Source organism: Micropterus salmoides, unplaced genomic scaffold (genome assembly GCF_014851395.1).
Source record: "Micropterus salmoides isolate LMB-PRFRI ecotype aquatic unplaced genomic scaffold, ASM1485139v1 Ms_hic_scaffold_688, whole genome shotgun sequence".
Classification (NCBI taxonomy): Eukaryota; Metazoa; Chordata; class Actinopteri; order Centrarchiformes; family Centrarchidae; genus Micropterus; species Micropterus salmoides.
Window position 1 is genome coordinate 15,802 of NW_024044446.1, and position 14,496 is coordinate 30,297.

The window sequence follows — 14,496 nt, forward strand, 5'->3', positions numbered from 1 at the left end:
GAACCTAAAAAGTAAATTCCCACATGGTGTCTGCACAAATCAGGGCAACATTTAAGACCATCTGTTCTTAACTTTCATAATGAGAATATTGATTTGCCTATGTGGTCACAGCAAAAGGTTTGGACACATTTCAGCCTATATGGAGTTTTCTAGCACCAGCACTGTGAGTTAATTTTTCCCATTCCATATATTTATGCACAGGATGTGAATTGGGGAATCAGAATAGGAATCAGAATCGGCTTTATTGCAAGGTATGTGTACACATATGAGGAATTTGACTCTGGATTTTACAATGCTCACCATGTGTTTACTTAAAATAAGACAGGCTATAGCATAGAAAACACAAATATACACACAATAAACAAACACAGTCATGACATTTGCCTGCGTTCAAAGTTCAAATTGAAGGTTGTAGACTGTTGCATCCAGGACAGGTAGATGCATCACTGTAGTGAAATTTGATGATGATTAATAAGGGCACAAAAAATTCAAAATTCTCAATTGCAAAAGATGGATGACATCTTGGGTGCACTTCAAAAAAACGGAATGGAATTGGTTGATTTGACGAACCAATAAAAGCTTAAACACTGCTTGATGACATAGATTCATGGGAAATGGTCCACTAGAAAAGCCTGGAATTAACATTGTAAAATAATTATTTAAAACTCATACAGAATGTGCAGGTGTTGTGTATTTAATATTTTAGTAACCATTAACATGAAACATAAAACCAGATCACAATTTTCTACTTCCTTTGTCACAGGAAGTAGAAAAAAAAATGAAACAAGTTTCCATGTTTAAATTTAATCAACAATGTTCTTACCTTCCGTGATTCAATCTATAGTATAATGAATGCATGTAGATGAAAACATGGACTTCCTCTGTCAACAGGAAGTAGAAGCTGCAGCAGGAGCACGGACCGCATGGTGAGAAAGTGTCAGCTCTGTAATTTATCGAGTTTCTCATGCTAAAAGCGTTGATACTTGGTCTATTTTGTTGTATTTCAGTGAGAAAAATGCCAGTATCAGGTTTTTATGCATATTTTTAACATTTAAAAGGAAATTTCATTGCTTTTTCTGATAAAAACGATCACTTGTTTGGCATAGATGTAAATGTGGAATGTAAATTTTATTTCCAAATTTCAGCCTACCTTCCAATTAATTCATGAAATGAAATTTTAAAAAAGCTTGCAGCTTTATTTTGTATTCTTATATTTGTGTTCAACTTCCTAGTTCATCCAGATTCAGTAATTACTGAAAAGTAATGGAGCCCCTCACTTTTTTAAAGTAATTTTGTTGCTTTTTCTGTTGAAAACGATCACTTCAATGACATAGATGAAAATTTGGAATGTAAATTTTATTTCCAAATGTCAATCTACCTTCCACTTGATTCATTAAATGAAATGAAAAAAACTTTATTTTGTATTCTTATGATTGTGTTCTAATTCCTAGTTCAACCAGATTCAGCAATTACTGAATAGAAATGGAGCCCCTCACTGCCAAGACCAAAGATAGTGTGTCAGCGCCCCCAACTGAGCAGGTCCCAGGGAAAGAGTCAGAACCCGTGAACCTCCTGCAGCAGACTCCCAACCGGATGCCACAAATGCAAGATAAGGCTGAACAAACCCCACCGGGACTGGAGCCAGGACATTTTCCAATTCCTACGATCCAGGAGACACCAGAGTTGGTACCAGAAACACCAAAAGACCAGATGCCAAAAACCCAAGCAAAGGAGGTGAAGAAGCCCTAGCCAGGCCGGACCTGGCATGTGCTCAAAAACCCATCATGCAGGTGGACCCAGGAGTTTGTGCCACAAACCGCATCAGAAGAGGTGTTTAGGGTTTGTTCATGTCCCTTGTTACAGGACAGTAAAAAACAGTGCCCGAAGGATTGATTAGCTCTGGTTGGGAATAATCATGTTTAAGAGTTTGGAGTAATATGTTCTTTTATTTTAAAAGGAGAAAGAATGCTGACGCTTTGATTTGTTTGATTTGATTTTTATGTTTGTAATTTTAGTCTTTTCGTTACATAGTCGTTCACACACGTGCTCATACATACACACACAAGCACACAGGTGCACATGCACAGACATGCACACATGTTTTGACTTTTTTTTTTATAATGCAATAATAATGTAAATTTAACCTAAAAACATATCTCAGCAGAATTTAATTTGCAGGTGGACCCAGGAGTTTATGCCACGAACCCCATAAGAAGAGGTGTTTAGGGTTTGTTCATGTCCCTTGTTACAGGACAGTAAAAAACAGTGCCCGAAGGATGTGATTAGCTCTGGTTGGGAATAATCATGTTTAAGAGTTTTGAGTAATAAGTTCTTTTATCTTTAAAAGGAGAAAGAATGCTGACGCTTTGATTTGTTTGATTTGATTTTTATGTTTGTAATTTTAGTCTTTTCGTTACATAGTCATGCTCATACATACACACACAAGCACACAGGTGCACATGCACAGACATGCACACATAAGTTTTGAGTTTTTTTATAATGCAATAATGTAAATTTCTAAGCAGATCTCAGCAGAATTTAATTTAATAAATTTTACAGACCAGTCAACATGCTTGTGTCTGCCTCATATTTGGGCCATTTATTTATAAAGTTGTTCTGCTCTTTATAAGTAAATGTAATGATAAGTTGTCAGTAGATTGTTGTTTCAATAACAGGTGGCTACATCACTCCAAGTATTGATGAGTAATTGAGGGACCAAATGATGGATGAAATTTTGGGTGCAATTCAAAAGCTGATATATCAAGAACTAATTGAAAGAACGGGTTGATTTCAAGTAACACTTAAACATAAGTGTCTGCATCATTCTAGGTAAAAGTGTCAATGAGTTATTGAGGCACAAAATGATTCCAGATTCTCATCTTTTGCATTATATGGATGCCATTTTGGGTTCACTTCAGAGGCTGATATTTCAACAACTGGTTGAAGGAACGGGTTGATTTCAAGTGTCAATAAAAGGTGGAAGACTCCGGTATCAGGGACAGGTGTTTGCATCACTGTAGGTACAAGCATCAAGGAGTTATTATGGGACCAAATCATTCCAGATTCTCATCTTTTGAGTGCACCATAGATGCAAATCTGGAATGACTTTGAAGGCCAATTCTGCAAAGACGGAAAGAGAGAGAAACCTCGTTCCATGTACCAGTGGGAGGTTTAAGAGTGCCTTACCACACACAGGTGGCTGCATCGCTCTAGTCACAATTAATGATGAGTTATTAAGGGAAGAAATCATTCCAGATTCTCATCTATTGATTGCGCATAAATGCAAATCTGGAATGACTTTGAAGGCCAATATTGCAAAGACGCAAAGAGAGAGAAACCTCATTCCATGTACCGGTGGGAGCTATTAGAGTGCTTTACCACATACAGGTGGCTGCATCACTCTAGTCTCAAATAATGATGAGTTATTAAGGGGCCAAATGATTCCAGATTCTCAACTATTTAGTGGACCATAGATTCAAATCTGGAATGACTTTGAAGGCCAATTCTGCAAAGACGGAAAGAGAGAGAAACCTCATTCCATGTACCAGTGGGAGGTTTAAGAGTGCCTTACCACACACAGGTGGCTGCATCGCTCTAGTCACAATTAATGATGAGTTATTAAGGGAAGAAATCATTCCAGATTCTCATCTATTGATTGCGCATAAATGCAAATCTGGAATGACTTTGAAGGCCAATATTGCAAAGACGCAAAGAGAGAGAAACCTCATTCCATGTACCGGTGGGAGCTATTAGAGTGCTTTACCACATACAGGTGGCTGCATCACTCTAGTCTCAAATAATGATGAGTTATTAAGGGGCCAAATGATTCCAGATTCTCAACTATTTAGTGGACCATAGAGTCAAATCTGGAATCAGTTTGAAGGGCTATATTTTCAAGACAGATGGAGATAGAAAAATGATTCTAGGTACCAGTGGGAGCTATTAGAGTGCCTTATCACATACAGGTGGCTGCATCACTCCAGGCACAATTAATGATGAGTTATTAAGGGGCAAAGTGATTCCAGATTTGAATGTATTGCATTATATGGATGAAATTTTCGGTGCTCTTCAAAGGCTAATATTTCTAAAACTGATTGACGGAACGGGTTGATTCAAAGTACCAGTAGAAGCTTGACAACTGCTGTATCACATACAAGTGTATCCACAATTCTAGACGCAAGTATCCGTGAGTTATTGAGGGACCAAATGATTCCAGATTCCTATCTATTGCATTACGTGGATGGAATTTTGGGTCCACTTCAAAGGCTGATATTTCAAAAAAGTTATTGAAGGAACGGTTTTATTTCAAGTAGTTATAAAAGTTGGAAGACTCCTGTATAAAGGACAGGTGTCTGCATGACTGTAGGTACATGTAATGATGAGTTAGTAAGGCACCAAATGGTTCCAGATTCTCATCCATTTAGTGGGCTAAATATGCAAATCTGGAGTTACATGAAAGGCTAGCACTTTAAAGACAGAGGGAGAGAGTGGTCTGGGTCCAAGTACCTAAATGGCGATGCCCATATGGTGTCTGCAGAAATCAGGGCAACGATTAATGCCATTTGTTCTTACCTGGGTCTGTGTGGCTAACTGTCACTCATTACAAACTTTCATACTGAGAAAATTTATTGTGGCACCGTATTTACCTATGCGGGATGTATGCATGGTCACAACCAAAAGGTATGGTCACGTCTCTGCCCATTTGGAGTTGCCTTGCACCAGTACTGTGGGTTAATTTCTTCCGTTCCATGTATTCATGAACAGGATGTGAAAAGGGGATTTGTGACCTTTGCCTGTGTTTCAAGTAGCACAAGTGATGATGAGCTAATAAAGAAACCAAAACATTCTATATTCTCAAGTCCAAAGGATCGAATACACTTTGGGTGCACTTCAAAAGCTGATATGTCAATAACTGATTGAAGGAAGGAGTTCATTTCAATTGCCAATAAAAGCTTGAAGCCTGCTGGATCACATTCAGGTTGCTGCATCATTCTAGCTACAAGAATCAATGAGTTTTTGAGGGACCAAATGATTTCAGATTCTCCTGTTTTGCATTATATGGATGACATTTTGGGTGCAATTCAAAAGCTGATATATCAAGAACTACTTGAAAGAACGGGTTGATTTCAAGTACCGCTTAAAGCTTGAAGACTGCTGTTTCACATACAGGTGTCTGCATCATTCTAGGTAAAAGTGTCAATGAGTTATTGAGGCACAAAATGATTCCAGATTCTCATCTTTTGCATTATATGGATGCCATTTTGGGTTCACTTCAGAGGCTGATATTTCAACAACTGGTTGAAGGAACGGGTTGATTTCAAGTGTCAATAAAAGGTGGAAGACTCCGGTATCAGGGACAGGTGTTTGCATCACTGTAGGTACAAGCATCAAGGAGTTATTATGGGACCAAATCATTCCAGATTCTCATCTTTTGAGTGCACCATAGATGCAAATCTGGAATGACTTTGAAGGCCAATTCTGCAAAGACGGAAAGAGAGAGAAACCTCGTTCCATGTACCAGTGGGAGGTTTAAGAGTGCCTTACCACACACAGGTGGCTGCATCGCTCTAGTCAAATTAATGATGAGTTATTAAGGGAAGAAATCATTCCAGATTCTCATCTATTGATTGCGCATAAATGCAAATCTGGAATGACTTTGAAGGCCAATATTGCAAAGACGCAAAGAGAGAGAAACCTCATTCCATGTACCGGTGGGAGCTATTAGAGTGCTTTACCACATACAGGTGGCTGCATCGCTCTAGTCTCAAATAATGATGAGTTATTAAGGGGCCAAATGATTCCAGATTCTCAACTATTTAGTGGACCATAGATTCAAATCTGGAATGACTTTGAAGGCCAATTCTGCAAAGACGGAAAGAGAGAGAAACCTCATTCCATGTACCAGTGGGAGGTTTAAGAGTGCCTTACCACACACAGGTGGCTGCATCGCTCTAGTCACAATTAATGATGAGTTATTAAGGGAAGAAATCATTCCAGATTCTCATCTATTGATTGCGCATAAATGCAAATCTGGAATGACTTTGAAGGCCAATATTGCAAAGACGCAAAGAGAGAGAAACCTCATTCCATGTACCGGTGGGAGCTATTAGAGTGCTTTACCACATACAGGTGGCTGCATCACTCTAGTCTCAAATAATGATGAGTTATTAAGGGGCCAAATGATTCCAGATTCTCAACTATTTAGTGGACCATAGAGTCAAATCTGGAATCAGTTTGAAGGGCTATATTTTCAAGACAGATGGAGATAGAAAAATGATTCTAGGTACCAGTGGGAGCTATTAGAGTGCCTTATCACATACAGGTGGCTGCATCACTCCAGGCACAATTAATGATGAGTTATTAAGGGGCAAAGTGATTCCAGATTTGAATGTATTGCATTATATGGATGAAATTTTCGGTGCTCTTCAAAGGCTAATATTTCTAAAACTGATTGACGGAACGGGTTGATTCAAAGTACCAGTAGAAGCTTGACAACTGCTGTATCACATACAAGTGTATCCACAATTCTAGACGCAAGTATCCGTGAGTTATTGAGGGACCAAATGATTCCAGATTCCTATCTATTGCATTACGTGGATGGAATTTTGGGTCCACTTCAAAGGCTGATATTTCAAAAAAGTTATTGAAGGAACGGTTTTATTTCAAGTAGTTATAAAAGTTGGAAGACTCCTGTATAAAGGACAGGTGTCTGCATGACTGTAGGTACATGTAATGATGAGTTAGTAAGGCACCAAATGGTTCCAGATTCTCATCCATTTAGTGGGCTAAATATGCAAATCTGGAGTTACATGAAAGGCTAGCACTTTAAAGACAGAGGGAGAGAGTGGTCTGGGTCCAAGTACCTAAATGGCGATGCCCATATGGTGTCTGCAGAAATCAGGGCAACGATTAATGCCATTTGTTCTTACCTGGGTCTGTGTGGCTAACTGTCACTCATTACAAACTTTCATACTGAGAAAATTTATTGTGGCACCGTATTTACCTATGCGGGATGTATGCATGGTCACAACCAAAAGGTATGGTCACGTCTCTGCCCATTTGGAGTTGCCTTGCACCAGTACTGTGGGTTAATTTCTTCCGTTCCATGTATTCATGAACAGGATGTGAAAAGGGGATTTGTGACCTTTGCCTGTGTTTCAAGTAGCACAAGTGATGATGAGCTAATAAAGAAACCAAAACATTCTATATTCTCAAGTCCAAAGGATCGAATACACTTTGGGTGCACTTCAAAAGCTGATATGTCAATAACTGATTGAAGGAAGGAGTTCATTTCAATTGCCAATAAAAGCTTGAAGCCTGCTGGATCACATTCAGGTTGCTGCATCATTCTAGCTACAAGAATCAATGAGTTATTGAGGGACCAAATGATTTCAGATTCTCCTGTTTTGCATTATATGGATGACATTTTGGGTGCAATTCAAAAGCTGATATATCAAGAACTACTTGAAAGAACGGGTTGATTTCAAGTACCGCTTAAAGCTTGAAGACTGCTGTTTCACATACAGGTGTCTGCATCATTCTAGGTAAAAGTGTCAATGAGTTATTGAGGCACAAAATGATTCCAGATTCTCATCTTTTGCATTATATGGATGCCATTTTGGGTTCACTTCAGAGGCTGATATTTCAACAACTGGTTGAAGGAACGGGTTGATTTCAAGTGTCAATAAAAGGTGGAAGACTCCGGTATCAGGGACAGGTGTTTGCATCACTGTAGGTACAAGCATCAAGGAGTTATTATGGGACCAAATCATTCCAGATTCTCATCTTTTGAGTGCACCATAGATGCAAATCTGGAATGACTTTGAAGGCCAATTCTGCAAAGACGGAAAGAGAGAGAAACCTCGTTCCATGTACCAGTGGGAGGTTTAAGAGTGCCTTACCACACACAGGTGGCTGCATCGCTCTAGTCACAATTAATGATGAGTTATTAAGGGAAGAAATCATTCCAGATTCTCATCTATTGATTGCGCATAAATGCAAATCTGGAATGACTTTGAAGGCCAATATTGCAAAGACGCAAAGAGAGAGAAACCTCGTTCCATGTACCAGTGGGAGGTTTAAGAGTGCCTTACCACATACAGGTGGCTGCATCGCTCTAGTCTCAAATAATGATGAGTTATTAAGGGGCCAAATGATTCCAGATTCTCAACTATTTAGTGGACCATAGATTCAAATCTGGAATGACTTTGAAGGCCAATTCTGCAAAGACGGAAAGAGAGAGAAACCTCATTCCATGTACCAGTGGGAGGTTTAAGAGTGCCTTACCACACAGGTGGCTGCATCGCTCTAGTCACAATTAATGATGAGTTATTAAGGGAAGAAATCATTCCAGATTCTCATCTATTGATTGCGCATAAATGCAAATCTGGAATGACTTTGAAGGCCAATATTGCAAAGACGCAAAGAGAGAGAAACCTCATTCCATGTACCGGTGGGAGCTATTAGAGTGCTTTACCACATACAGGTGGCTGCATCACTCTAGTCTCAAATAATGATGAGTTATTAAGGGGCCAAATGATTCCAGATTCTCAACTATTTAGTGGACCATAGAGTCAAATCTGGAATGAGTTTGAAGGGCTATATTTTCAAGACAGATGGAGATAGAAAAATGATTCTAGGTACCAGTGGGAGCTATTAGAGTGCCTTATCACATACAGGTGGCTGCATCACTCCAGGCACAATTAATGATGAGTTATTAAGGGGCAAAGTGATTCCAGATTTGAATGTATTGCATTATATGGATGAAATTTTCGGTGCTCTTCAAAGGCTAATATTTCTAAAACTGATTGACGGAACGGGTTGATTCAAAGTACCAGTAGAAGCTTGACAACTGCTGTATCACATACAAGTGTATCCACAATTCTAGACGCAAGTATCCGTGAGTAATTCAGGGACCAAATGATTCCAGATTCCTATCTATTGCATTACGTGGATGGAATTTTGGGTCCACTTCAAAGGCTGATATTTCAAAAAAGTTATTGAAGGAACGGTTTTATTTCAAGTAGTTATAAAAGTTGGAAGACTCCTGTATAAAGGACAGGTGTCTGCATGACTGTAGGCACATGTAATGATGAGTTAGTAAGGCACCAAATGGTTCCAGATTCTCATCCATTTAGTGGGCTAAATATGCAAATCTGGAGTTACATGAAAGGCTAGCACTTTAAAGACAGAGGGAGAGAGTGGTCTGGGTCCAAGTACCTAAATGGCGATGCCCATATGGTGTCTGCAGAAATCAGGGCAACGATTAATGCCATTTGTTCTTACCTGGGTCTGTGTGGCTAACTGTCACTCATTACAAACTTTCATACTGAGAAAATTTATTGTGGCACCGTATTTACCTATGCGGGATGTATGCATGGTCACAACCAAAAGGTATGGTCACGTCTCTGCCCATTTGGAGTTGCCTTGCACCAGTACTGTGGGTTAATTTCTTCCGTTCCATGTATTCATGAACAGGATGTGAAAAGGGGATTTGTGACCTTTGCCTGTGTTTCAAGTAGCACAAGTGATGATGAGCTAATAAAGAAACCAAAACATTCTATATTCTCAAGTCCAAAGGATCGAATACACTTTGGGTGCACTTCAAAAGCTGATATGTCAATAACTGATTGAAGGAAGGAGTTCATTTCAATTGCCAATAAAAGCTTGAAGCCTGCTGGATCACATTCAGGTTGCTGCATCATTCTAGCTACAAGAATCAATGAGTTTTTGAGGGACCAAATGATTTCAGATTCTCCTGTTTTGCATTATATGGATGACATTTTGGGTGCAATTCAAAAGCTGATATATCAAGAACTACTTGAAAGAACGGGTTGATTTCAAGTACCGCTTAAAGCTTGAAGACTGCTGTTTCACATACAGGTGTCTGCATCATTCTAGGTAAAAGTGTCAATGAGTTATTGAGGCACAAATGATTCCAGATTCTCATCTTTTGCATTATATGGATGCCATTTTGGGTTCACTTCAGAGGCTGATATTTCAACAACTGGTTGAAGGAACGGGTTGATTTCAAGTGTCAATAAAAGGTGGAAGACTCCGGTATCAGGGACAGGTGTTTGCATCACTGTAGGTACAAGCATCAAGGAGTTATTATGGGACCAAATCATTCCAGATTCTCATCTTTTGAGTGCACCATAGATGCAAATCTGGAATGACTTTGAAGGCCAATTCTGCAAAGACGGAAAGAGAGAGAAACCTCGTTCCATGTACCAGTGGGAGGTTTAAGAGTGCCTTACCACACAGGTGGCTGCATCGCTCTAGTCACAATTAATGATGAGTTATTAAGGGAAGAAATCATTCCAGATTCTCATCTATTGATTGCGCATAAATGCAAATCTGGAATGACTTTGAAGGCCAATATTGCAAAGACGCAAAGAGAGAGAAACCTCGTTCCATGTACCATGTGGAGGTTTAAGAGTGCCTTACCACATACAGGTGGCTGCATCGCTCTAGTCTCAAATAATGATGAGTTATTAAGGGGCCAAATGATTCCAGATTCTCAACTATTTAGTGGACCATAGATTCAAATCTGGAATGACTTTGAAGGCCAATTCTGCAAAGACGGAAAGAGAGAGAAACCTCATTCCATGTACCAGTGGGAGGTTTAAGAGTGCCTTACCACACACAGGTGGCTGCATCGCTCTAGTCACAATTAATGATGAGTTATTAAGGGAAGAAATCATTCCAGATTCTCATCTATTGATTGCGCATAAATGCAAATCTGGAATGACTTTGAAGGCCAATATTGCAAAGACGCAAAGAGAGAGAAACCTCATTCCATGTACCGGTGGGAGCTATTAGAGTGCTTTACCACATACAGGTGGCTGCATCACTCTAGTCTCAAATAATGATGAGTTATTAAGGGGCCAAATGATTCCAGATTCTCAACTATTTAGTGGACCATAGAGTCAAATCTGGAATGAGTTTGAAGGGCTATATTTTCAAGACAGATGGAGATAGAAAAATGATTCTAGGTACCAGTGGGAGCTATTAGAGTGCCTTATCACATACAGGTGGCTGCATCACTCCAGGCACAATTAATGATGAGTTATTAAGGGGCAAAGTGATTCCAGATTTGAATGTATTGCATTATATGGATGAAATTTTCGGTGCTCTTCAAAGGCTAATATTTCTAAAACTGATTGACGGAACGGGTTGATTCAAAGTACCAGTAGAAGCTTGACAACTGCTGTATCACATACAAGTGTATCCACAATTCTAGAAGCAAGTATCCGTGAGTAATTCAGGGACCAAATGATTCCAGATTCCTATCTATTGCATTACGTGGATGGAATTTTGGGTCCACTTCAAAGGCTGATATTTCAAAAAGTTATTGAAGGAACGGTTTTATTTCAAGTAGTTATAAAAGTTGGAAGACTCCTGTATAAAGGACAGGTGTCTGCATGACTGTAGGCACATGTAATGATGAGTTAGTAAGGCACCAAATGGTTCCAGATTCTCATCCATTTAGTGGGCTAAATATGCAAATCTGGAGTTACATGAAAGGCTAGCACTTTAAAGACAGAGGGAGAGAGTGGTCTGGGTCCAAGTACCTAAATGGCGATGCCCATATGGTGTCTGCAGAAATCAGGGCAACGATTAATGCCATTTGTTCTTACCTGGGTCTGTGTGGCTAACTGTCACTCATTACAAACTTTCATACTGAGAAAATTTATTGTGGCACCGTATTTACCTATGCGGGATGTATGCATGGTCACAACCAAAAGGTATGGTCACGTCTCTGCCCATTTGGAGTTGCCTTGCACCAGTACTGTGGGTTAATTTCTTCCGTTCCATGTATTCATGAACAGGATGTGAAAAGGGGATTTGTGACCTTTGCCTGTGTTTCAAGTAGCACAAGTGATGATGAGCTAATAAAGAAACCAAAACATTCTATATTCTCAAGTCCAAAGGATCGAATACACTTTGGGTGCACTTCAAAAGCTGATATGTCAATAACTGATTGAAGGAAGGAGTTCATTTCAATTGCCAATAAAAGCTTGAAGCCTGCTGGATCACATTCAGGTTGCTGCATCATTCTAGCTACAAGAATCAATGAGTTATTGAGGGACCAAATGATTTCAGATTCTCCTGTTTTGCATTATATGGATGACATTTTGGGTGCAATTCAAAAGCTGATATATCAAGAACTAATTGCAAGAACGGGTTGATTTCAAGTACCGCTTAAAGCTTGAAGACTGCTGTTTCACATACAGGTGTCTGCATCATTCTAGGTAAAAGTGTCAATGAGTTATTGAGGCACAAAATGATTCCAGATTCTCATCTTTTGCATTATATGGATGCCATTTTGGGTTCACTTCAGAGGCTGATATTTCAACAACTGGTTGAAGGAACGGGTTGATTTCAAGTGTCAATAAAAGGTGGAAGACTCCGGTATCAGGGACAGGTGTTTGCATCACTGTAGGTACAAGCATCAAGGAGTTATTAAGGAACCAAATCATTCCAGATTCTCATCTTTTGAGTGCACCATAGATGCAAATCTGGAATGACTTTGAAGGCCAATTCTGCAAAGACAGAAAGAGAGAAACCTCATTCCATGTACCAGTGGGAGGTTTAAGAGTGCCTTACCACATACAGGTGGCTGCATCGCTCTAGTCACAATTAATGATGAGTTATTAAGGGAAGAAATCATTCCAGATTCTCATCTATTAATTGGGCCATAGATGCAAATCTGGAATGACTTTGAAGGCCAATTCTGCAAAGACAGAAAGAGAGAGAAACCTCATTCCATGTACCAGTGGGAGGTTTAAGAGTGCCTTACCACATACAGGTGGCTGCATCGCTCTAGTCACAATTAATGATGAGTTATTAAGGGAAGAAATCATTCCAGATTCTCATCTTTTGATTGCGCATAAATGCAAATCTGGAATGACTTTGAAGGCCAATATTGCAAAGACGCAAAGAGAGAGAAACCTCATTCCATGTACCGGTGGGAGCTATTAGAGTGCTTTACTACATACAGGTGGCTGCATCACTCTAGTCTCAAATAATGATGAGTTATTAAGGGGCCAAATGATTCCAGATTCTCAACTATTTAGTGGACCATAGATTCAAATCTGGAATGACTTTGAAGGCCAATTCTGCAAAGACGGAAAGAGAGAGAAACCTCATTCCATGTACCAGTGGGAGGTTTAAGAGTGCCTTACCACACACAGGTGGCTTCATCGCTCTAGTCACAATTAATGATGAGTTATTAAGGGAAGAAATCATTCCAGATTCTCATCTATTGAGTGCACCATAGATGCAAATCTGGAATGACTTTGAAGGCCAATTCTGCAAAGACGGAAAGAGAGAGAAACCTCATTCCATGTACCGGTGGGAGCTATTAGAGTGCTTTACCACATACAGGTGGCTGCATCACTCTAGTCTCAAATAATGATGAGTTATTAAGGGGCCAAATGATTCCAGATTCTCAACTATTTAGTGGACCATAGATTCAAATCTGGAATGAGTTTGAAGGGCTATATTTTAAAGACAGATGGAGATAGAAAAATGATTCTAAGTACCAGTGGGAGCTATTAGAGTGCCTTATCACATACAGGTGGCTGCATCACTCCAGGCACAATTAATGATGAGTTATTAAGGGGCAAAGTGATTCCAGATTTGAATGTATTGCATTATATGGATGAAATTTTCGGTGCTCTTCAAAGGCTAATATTTCTAAAACTGATTGACGGAACGGGTTGATTCAAAGTACCAGTAGAAGCTTGACAACTGCTGTATCACATACAAGTGTATCCACAATTCTAGACGCAAGTATCCGTGAGTTATTGAGGGACCAAATGATTCCAGATTCCTATCTATTTTGGGTCCACTTCAAAGGCTGATATTTCAAAAAAGTTATTGAAGGAACGGTTTTATTTCAAGTAGTTATAAAAGTTGGAAGACTCCTGTATAAAGGACAGGTGTCTGCATGACTGTAGGTACATGTAATGATGAGTTAGTAAGGCACCAAATGATTCCAGATTCTCATCCATTTAGTGGGCTAAATATGCAAATCTGGAGTTACATGAAAGGCTAGCACTTTAAAGACAGAGGGAGAGAGTGGTCTGGGTCCAAGTACCTAAATGGCGATGCCCATATGGTGTCTGCAGAAATCAGGGCAACGATTAATGCCATTTGTTCTTACCTGGGTCTGTGTGGCTAACTGTCACTCATTACAAACTTTCATACTGAGAAAATTTATTGTGGCACCGTATTTACCTATGCGGGATGCATGCATTGTCACAACCAAAAGGTATGGTCACGTCTCTGCCCATTTGGAGTTGCCTTGCACCAGTACTGTGGGTTAATTTCTTCCGTTCCATGTATTCATGAACAGGATGTGAAAAGGGGATTTGTGACCTTTGCCTGTGTTTCAAGTAGCACAAGTGATGATGAGCTAATAAAGAAACCAAAACATTCTATATTCTCAAGTCCAAAGGATCGAATACACTTTGGGTGCACTTCAAAAGC

General features: G+C 39.5%; 1 long non-coding RNA gene across 1 annotated transcript; it reads left to right on the plus strand.

The window, feature by feature from the left end:
- Positions 1–6: 6 nt before the first annotated feature.
- Positions 7–1,882, plus strand: LOC119891062. Its single transcript, XR_005442389.1, has 3 exons — positions 7–251; positions 892–926; positions 1,452–1,882. It is a non-coding gene; the product is annotated as an uncharacterized LOC119891062 (long non-coding RNA).
- The last annotated feature ends 12,614 nt before the right edge of the window (positions 1,883–14,496 follow it).